At 47.0% G+C, this 9439-nt stretch overlaps 1 pseudogene; it reads left to right on the plus strand.

The window, feature by feature from the left end:
* The first annotated feature begins 4147 nt into the window (after window positions 1-4147).
* LOC103214805 (poly [ADP-ribose] polymerase 1-like) lies at window positions 4148-7953 on the plus strand (annotated as a pseudogene).
* The last annotated feature ends 1486 nt before the right edge of the window (window positions 7954-9439 follow it).

Here is a 9439-nt window from a genome sequence, read left to right on the forward strand (position 1 = left end):
TTTTTTTTTTTGTAGAGATGGAGTTTCACCATGTTTCCCAGGCTATGATACCCCTTTATATTTGCACCCAAACTCCCAGTCCCCAGCTCCTGGAAACTACAATCTGTTTTCCATCTCTGTTGGTTTTTCATTTTGAGAATGTTGTAGAAATCACACAGTATATAACCTCTTAAGGTGGGCTTTTTCCACTGAGAGTAATGCCCCTGTGATTTTTTTACTGAACACAATTGCCTTTGAGATCTACCCAGATTGTTGGTATCATAGATTGTTCCTTTTTCACTGGTGAGTAGTATTTCATTGTATGGATATACCAAAGTTGAACATTTTGGGGTTATTTCTAGGTTGTTACAATTATGAATAAAAGCACTCTGAATATCTGTGTACAGATTTTGGTGTGAATATAAATTTTGATTTCTATGAGATAAATGCCTCAGAGTGTGACTGCTGGGTTGTATGGTATTTGTATGCTTCATTTGATAAGACATGGCCAAATAATTTTCCAAAGTGTCTGTGCGATTTTACATTCCCACTAGCAATGCATGAGAGGTCCAGCTTCTCTGCCTCCTCACCAGTATTTGGTGTTACCACTGTATTTTAATTTAGCTGTCCTAATATGTATTGAAGGAAATAATGTATGTGGTGGTCCATTTCCAAGACAAAGTGCCTTGAATAGGCTTGGATCTGCAAACTACTGAAGAACACACTACATAAGGCCTCTGCTTTGATAGCCAGCGCCTGCTTGCTGTGGCCCCTTCTTTGCCCTCACCCGAACCAAAGAAGTTTAGTCTAGAATAAAAAGTTTATTAGCCTCCAAAATAGCTCGCTTTATCTATTCTTATCAGCTTGCCTACCTAGGTCATAGGTCAAATATTTAAAAAGCCCCTGAGCTAACTATAACTGCAATGCATTGTGGGCTGCAACAGAATGCAGTGAGGTGACCCTAAAAAAGTCTACGTAAAAGCCCCTACCCCATGACCAATAGGCAACATCTGGGAAGATTGTGACCCCATAGTACTCACCTTATGAGGAATCGGGGAAGGACCTGCACACTAGGGGATAAATTGCTTGTAGTAACCATGCTGAGTGTGCCTGTCCACCAGACCCTCAATCTTGCAAGACTGTCATTAAAAGTCTCACTTCTGCTGCTCCCTGTGTCTCTAAGTCCATTCTTTAGGTTTGAAGGGTTGAGTTTGTTTCTCACAACCTGGGGGCTCATCTGGGACACCTGTGCTTGCATGGAGTGGGACTCCAGCCTAGAGGGGAGACACGTCCCACCCACTTTAGGTGGCCCACTCTGTCTGGGGATAGCAGCTCCCCACAGAAGTCAGACAAACCCGAGGCCGGGCGCGGTGGCTCACGCCTGTAATCCCAGCACTTTGGGAGGCCGAGGCGGGCGGATCACAAGGTCAGGAGATCGAGACCATGGTGAAACCCCGTCTCTACTAAAAATAGAAAAAATTAGCCGGGCGAGGTGGCGGGCGCCTGTAGTCCCAGCTACTCGGGAGGCTGAGGCAGGAGAATGGCGTGAACCCGGGAGGCGGAGCTTGCAGTGAGCTGAGATTGCGCCACTGCACTCCAGCCTGGGCAACAGAGCGAGACTCCGTCTCAAAAAAAAAAAAAAAAAAACACAGACAAACCCGAGACTGTTATCCAGGAGGCAGTGGAGATGACACAGGGAAAAAAGCAGGCACCTCAGAAACCAGGCACTAGCCAAGGTCGGAAAATCGGACTGTAAGTATTGCCTTGGTGGTGGGGCACTTTTGGAGGTCAAGTGTGTGTGACTGACACGTATCTTAGATAAGCAAGTGTGGAGTCCCAATCTGTGGTTCTGTTCTCCCGCAGAGGGAAACAGCCAGAGACAGACGAAGCAATTCTCAGGGTGTGCAAGAAAGCTCTTGTAGCAGGGGCTGCATACCGAGGGAAAAGACACAGAGACTCACTGAAAATAGGAAACAGGAATTCTAGGCCTAGGGAACAAAGGAAACAGAGAACTAAGGAGGTTCCCTTTGACATTCCCACAGATAGTCCATTGGGGAGAATGCTGCAGGTTTGCAGGTATAACCCTCAAACCAGGGACAAGGAAAAGCAAAGATGATAAAGTATCGCTGTCTTATTGGGCCCAAAGATCCCATTCGTAAGCCTTTGGTCTTTTGGCCTAAGTTTGGCTCAGATGAGGATTGGGTGTGCCAAGGTTTAATTCTACATGTGAATAATAAAACCTTATCCTCACAAGAAAAGACAGGTTATGCTGTCTGTTGGGTCAGGGAATTAGCCTCCATGTTCCCCTCAAAGAAAAAGGAAAAGAGCATAGTAAAGAGCCCTCACCCGATAAAAAGCCGTGGGATGCCCTAACACACTTGGGCACCCTCCCCCCGCGCCCACCATACATCTCACAAAATAAGGAACAGTGAGATCAGGGCACAACAGGAAGGCTGGAGGAAGAGAAATCTGGGGGCTATGAGGAAACTAAACCCACTGCTCCCTTAAATCCTTATCAGAACTTAAGCAAAGAATTAAAGCAATGTAAGAAGAACGTTAAGAATTTCCCTATTTGCTCTAAATACCAACATGTTTCCTCTTAAAGAAGGCCCTATGGGACTGGGAGAAGTTGGATTTATGAGCGTGCCTTTAACAAGTACTGAGGTTAGGAATTTTAAAAAGGAAATGAGGCCACTTTTAGAAGATCCCCTTGGATTAGAAGAACAGCTAAATCAATTTTTAGGACCCAATTTTTATACTTGGGCTAAGATAATGTTTATCACGAATATCCTGCTTACTGAAGAAGAGAGGGCAGTAATGAGAAGGGTAGCTATGACCATTTGGGTGAGACAGCATCATCCCGGGCCAGGAGTCCTGCCGGGTGAGCAGAAATTCCCAAATGCGAATCTCGGATGGGATAACAATGACCCCAGGGATCCGGCCCAAATGCAAGACCTTAGGGAACTAATCAGGGGGATTAAAGAGTCCATTCCTAGGACACAAAATGCCTTGAAAGTATTTGAGATTCAACAAGAAGAACAGGAGACTGCCTCTGCATTTCTGCAGAGGCTCTGGGATCAAATGAAAAAATACTCAGGATTAGATCCAGAGGACCCAGTAGGGCAAGGCTGTTTTAAAGGCTGATTTTGTAACTAAAAGCTGGCCTGAGAGTAAAATTACTAAGAAACTACAAAACATTGATGGATGGAATGAGAAACGATTGAGGAATTGCTGAGGGAAGCTCAGAAGGTCTTTGTAAGAAGAGAGGAAGAGAAGCGAAACAAAAGGCAAAAGTCATGGTTTGCACTGTAAAGGAAGCAATCAGAAAGAGATTAGCTCAAGAGCCCTCTCAGAGGAGACAAGAGAATACTAGGCCTCAGCAAAGAGACTGGAGGCAAATACAAGGAAAAACTCCCAAGACTGTTAGCGGATGTTACAAATGTGGGAAACCAGGACATATAAAGAAAGAATGTCCGGAATGGAAGAAGGAAGAAAAGGTAATCCCCATTATGAATTTTAATGAGGACTGGGGGGGTCAGGGGCTCCTTCTAACCAGGTTCCACCAGGAACCCTTCATAAACTTGAGGGTGGGACCCGAAGGGGAAACCATGACAGTTTTGGTCGACACTGGGGTGGATTCCTCTTCCTTAATATACCCACCAAGGGGCACAGACCCTCTAAGAAAAAGTTAACAGTATCAGAGTGAAAGGAGAGGGATTTCAGGTTCCAATATTCAAGAAAATGTTAATTAGGCAGGAATCAGAACCAATTAAGGAGTCATTCTTACATGTTCCGGAAGCAGGAACTAACTTCCTGGGCTGAGACCTGATTGTAGATTAGGTTTAGCTTTAGGATTAGGAGTAGAGGAGGGACAAATAAAACGAATGATGGTTCTCCTAACAGAGGAAGAAGAAGGTAAGATTAATCCCCTTTTGTGGGTTAAAGAAAGCAACAGGGGAGGATTAAAAATCACACTCTTACAGACTGAACTAAAACATCCAGGAGAAAGAGTTTACAGGAAAAAATATCCCATACTCATTGAAGGGAGGAAGGGTCTCCAACCGGTAATAGAAGGACTAATTAAAGATGGACTTTTGAGCTGGGCGCTCGGGCGCCTGCGGCCAGGTGAGCGTAAGCGGGGCGGGAGGCGGCAGCTCCAGGCCGGAGGATGACGGAGTCCTCGAATAAGCTCTACCAAGTGGAGAACACCAGGAGCGGACGCACCTCTACGCTGGGGTTCACGCCTGTAATCCCAGCACTTTGGGAGGCTGAGACGGGCAGGTCACGAGGTCAGGAGATCAAGACCATCCTGGCTAACACGGTGAAACCCCATCTCTACTGAAAATACAAAAAATTAGCCGGGCGAGGTGGCGGCGCCTGTAGTCCCAGCTACTCGGGAGGCTGAGGCAGGAGAATGGCGTGAACCCGGGAGGCAGAGCTTGCAGTGAGCCGAGATCTGGCCACTGCACTCCAGCCTGGGCGACAGAGCGAGATGCTGTCTCAAAAACAAAAACAAAAACAAAAAACAAAAAAGAAAAAAGAAAAAAAAAAAAAAAGAAATGCAGCGAGAGCATCCCCAAGGACTCGCTCCGGATGGCCATGATGGTGTAATGGCCCATGTTTGATGGAGAAGTCCCACCCTGGTACCACTTCTCCTGCTTCCGAAAGGTGGGCCACTCCATGTGGCACCCTGATGAGGTGGATGGATTCTCTGAGCTTTCATGACCAGCAGAAAGTCAAGAAGACAGTGGAAGCTAAAGGAGGGATGGACAAAAGCCAGGATGGAACTGGCAGCAAGGCAGAGAAGACGCTGGGTGACTTCACAGCAGAGTATGCCAAGTCCAACAGAAGCAAGTGCAAGGCGTGTTATGGGGAAGATAGAAAAGGGCCAGCTGCGCCTGTCCAAGAAGATGCTGGACCCTGAGAAGCCTCAGCTAGGCATGATTGACCACTGGTAACACCCAGGCTGCTTTGTCAAGAACAGGGAGGAGCTGGGTCTCCAGCCTGAGTACAGTGCCAGTCACCTCAAGGGCTTCAGCCTCCTGGCTGCAGAGGATAAAGAAACCCTGGGCCGGGTGCAGTGGCTCATGCCTGTAATCCCAGCACTTTGGGAGGCCGAGGTGGGCAGTTAACGAGGTCAGGAGATCGAGACCATCCTGGTTAACATGGTGAAACCCCGTCTCTACTAAAAATACAAAACATTAGCCGGCCGTGGTGGTGGGTTCCTGTAGTCCCAGCTGCTGGGGAGGCTGAGGCAGGAGAGTGGCGTGAACCCTGGAGGAGGAGCTTGTAGTGAGCTGAGATCACATCACTGCACTCCAGCCTGGGTGAAAGTGCGAGACTCTGTCTCAAAAATAAATAAATAAATAAAATAAAGAAAAGAAAAGAAACCCTGAAGAAGCAGCTCCCAGGAGTCAAGGGTGAAGGAAAGAGAGAAGGCGATGAGGCGGAAGCAGTGGATGAAGTGGCCAAGAAAAAATCCAGAAAAGAAAAAGACAAGGATAATAAGCTTGAAAAGGCCCTAAAGGCCCAGAATGACCTGATGTGGAACAATCAAGGACCAGCTAAAGAAAAGGTGTTCTAATAATGACCTGAAGGAGCTGCTCATCTTCAAGGGGCAGCAGGTGCCTTCCAGGAAGTCGATGATCTTGGACTGAGTAGCTGACAGCATGGCGTTCAGTGCCCTCCTTCCCTGCCAGGAATGCTTGGGTCAGCTGGTCTTCAAGCGACACTTATTACTGCACCGGGGACGTCACTGCCTGGACCAAGTGTATGGTCAAGACACAGACACCCAACCAGAAGGAATAGGTGACCCCAAAGGAATTCCGAGAAATCTCTTACCTCAAGAAATTTAAGGTTAAAAAGCAGGACCGTATATTCCCCACAGAAATCAGTGTCACAGTGGCGCCCGTGCCCCCACCCTCCACAGCCTCCAAGCCTGCTGCCGTGAACGCCTCTGCTCCAGCAGATAAGCCATTATCCAACATGAAGATCCTGACTCTTGGGAAGCTCTCCCCGAACAAGGATGAAGTGAAGGCCACGATTGAGAAACTCGGGGGAAAGTTGACGGGGATGGCCAACAAGGCTTCCCGTGCACCAGCACTAAAGAGGAGGTGGAAAAGAAGAAGAAGATGGAGGAAGTGAAAGAAGCCAACATCCGAGCTGTGTCTGAGGACTTCCTCAAGGACTTCTCTGCCTCCACCAAGAGGCTCCAGAAGTTGTTCTCAGCACACATCTTGTCCCCCTGGGGGGCAGAGGTGAAGGCAGAGCCTGTTGAAGTCGTGGCCCCAAGAGGGAAGTCAGGGGTTGTACTCTCCAAAAAAAGCAAGGGCCAGGTCAAGGAGGAAGGTATTAATGAATCTAAAAAGAGAATGAAATGAACTCTTAAAGGAGGAGCAGTTGTGGATCATGACTCTGGTCTGGAATACTCTACACATGTCCTGGAGAAAGGTGGGAAGGTCTTCAGTGCCACCCTTGGCCTGGCTGACATTGTTAAAGGAACCAACTCCTATTACAAGCTGAAACTTCTGAAGCATGACAAGGAAAGCAGGCATTGGATATTCAGGTCCTGGGGCCCTGTGGGCACGGTGATCGGTAGCAACAAACCGGAACAGATGCTGTCCAAGGAGGACACCATTGTACACTTCATGAAAGTATATGAAGAAAAACCAGGAACGCTTGGCACTCCAAAAATTCACAAAGTATCCCGAAAAGTTCTACCCCCTGGAGATTGACTATGGCCAGGACAAAGAGGCAGTGAAGAAGCTGACAGTAAATCCTGGCACTGAGTCCAAGCTACCCAAGCCAGTTCAGGACCTCATCAGGATGATCTTTGATGTGGAAAGTATGAAGAAAGCCATGGTGGGGTATGAGATCGACCTTCAGATGCCCTTGGGGAAGCTGAGCAAAAGGCAAATCCAGGCCATGTACTCCATCCTAAGGTCCAGCAGCGGTGTCCCAGGGCAGCAGTGACTCTCAGATCCTGGATCTCTCAAATTGCTTTTACATCCTGATCCCCCGCGACTTTGGGATGAAGAAGCCTCCACTCCTGAACAATGCAGACATTGTGCAGGCCAAGGTAGAAATGCTGGACAACCTGCTGGGCATCGAGGTGGCCTACAGTCTGCTTAGGGGAAGGGGACATCAAGGTGGCCTATGGTCTGCTTAGGGGAGGGAGACATCGAGATGGCCTACAGTCTGCTCAGGGGAGGGTCTCATGATAGCAGCAAGGACCCCATCAATGTCAACTATGAGAAGCTCAAAACTGACATTAAGGTGGTTGACAGAGATTCTAAAGAAGCTGAGATTATCAAGAAGTATGTTAAGAACACTCATGCAACCACACACAATGTGTATGACTTGGAAGTCACTGATATCTTTAAGATAGAGCGTGAAGGGGAGTGCCAGTGCTACAAGCCCTTTAAGCAGCTTCATAACTGAAGGTTGCTGTGGCATGGGTCCAGGACCACCAACTTTGCTGGGATCCTGTCCCAGGGTCTTTGGATAGCCCCACCTGACCCGCCCATGATGGGCTACATGTTTGGTAAAGTGATCTAGTTTGCGGACCTCATCTCCAAGAGTGCCAGCTACTGCCATACATCTTATAAAGTGATCTAGTTTGCGGACCTCATCTCCAAGAGTGCCAACTACTGCCATACACCTTAGGGAGAACCAATAGGCTTAATCCTGTCAGAAGAAGCTGCCCTTAGAAATGTGTGTGAACTGAACGATGCTGCACGTATCAGCAAGTTACCCAAAGGCAAGCACAGTGTCAAAGGTTTGGGCAAAACTACTCCTGACCTTTCAGCTAGTATTACTATGGATGGTGTAGAGGTTCCTCTTGGGACCAGGATTTCATCTAGTGTGAATGACACCTGTCTACTGCATAATGAGTAGATTGTCTACGATATTGCTCAGGTAAATCTGAAATATCTGCTGAAACTGGAATTCAGTTTTAAGACCTCCCTGTGGTAACTGGGAGAGGTGGCCGAGTCGCACATGGTGGCTCTGGTATGAATTCACCCTCAGCGCTTCTGCACCAACTCACCTGGTCGGCTAAGTTGCTGGTGGCTAGTACCTGTACTAAACCTCCTCAGAAAGGATTTTGCAGAAACACATTAAAAGCTTTTTCCCAACTTTTTTAGTCTCTTGTTTTGTGTTGTGTTTGTAGGGAGGGGAACTTTTTGTTTTTTCTTGCCGGATAGATAAAACTGACAAGCTGGAGAGAGATTCTGTTTGCATAGATTAGTCCTGTGGAAAAAACCAAGCTCTGCTAGAATGTCTGCCTTACTGGTTTCCCCAGGGGAGGAAACATACATTTCCACCCTTTGTTTGTTTGTTTGTTTTTAGTTTTGATTTTGGAAAGACGTTAAGCATTTATTTTTAGTTAAAAATAAAAATTGATTTCATACTAAAAAAAGATGGATTATTGAAACCCTGTATGTCACCAAACAATACTCCAATTCTCCCAGTAAAGAAACCAGATGGGTCCTACAGATTAGTGCAAAATCTAAGGCCTATATATAAAATTGTTCAAACTCGACATCCTGTGGTGCCTAACCCCTACACCCTCCTTAATAAAATACTCTATAAACATAAGTGGTTCAGCATAGTGGATCTGAAAGATGCATTCTGGCCATGTCCCCTAGACTCTGAGTAGGGACCTCTTTGCCTTTGAATGGAAAACCTCATAGCTGGGAGAAAGCAGCAGTATCACTGGACTGTGCTGCCACAAGGTTTCATGGAAGCCCCAAACTTACTTGGCCAAGTCTTAGAAAAAGTTCTGGAGGAATTCTAACTGTCAAAAAAACCCAGTTGTTACAACATGTGGTGGATCTTCTAATTTCTGGGGAAAGGAGGGCCGAGGTATTAGAAATCCCCTAATTTCCTAGGGGAAAGGGGATTGCGAGTCTCCAGAACCAAACCACAATTTGTAGAAGAAAAAGTTAAATATTTAGGACACCTAATTAGTGAAGGAAAGCAGAGAATAAACCCAGAGAGAATATCGGGAATAGTGGGTCTGCCCTTGCCTAAGACAAAGAGAGAACTCCAAACATTTTTAGGTTTTACTGGTTACTGTAGGTTATGGATTGACTCATACGCTCAAAGGACAAAGATTCTGTATTTTAAGTTACTAAAAAGGGAACCCGACCCCTTGCAAAGGTCCCCAGAAGAAATTAAGGCTGTGGAAGATTTAAAGTAAGCCCTCACTACAGCCCCAGCCCTGGCCCTCCCATCTTTAAATAAAACACTTCATCTGTCTGTAACAGACCAGGCCCTTGGGGTGCTCATTCAAACCTGGTAGGGTGGCAGGGTGGGCGGGAAAGAGGCAACCTGTTGCTTTTATCTCCAGGCTTCTCAATCCTGTCGAGGAGGGCCCGAATGTGGCAGTAGCTGTCACACCCCTTGCTGGCGGAGAAGAGTTGAAAGGTGACCTTTGGCAGGGCCCTGGTAGTGAGCA

The sequence above is a fragment of the Chlorocebus sabaeus genome, chromosome 3 (assembly GCF_047675955.1).
Source record: "Chlorocebus sabaeus isolate Y175 chromosome 3, mChlSab1.0.hap1, whole genome shotgun sequence".
Taxonomy (NCBI): domain Eukaryota; kingdom Metazoa; phylum Chordata; class Mammalia; order Primates; family Cercopithecidae; genus Chlorocebus; species Chlorocebus sabaeus.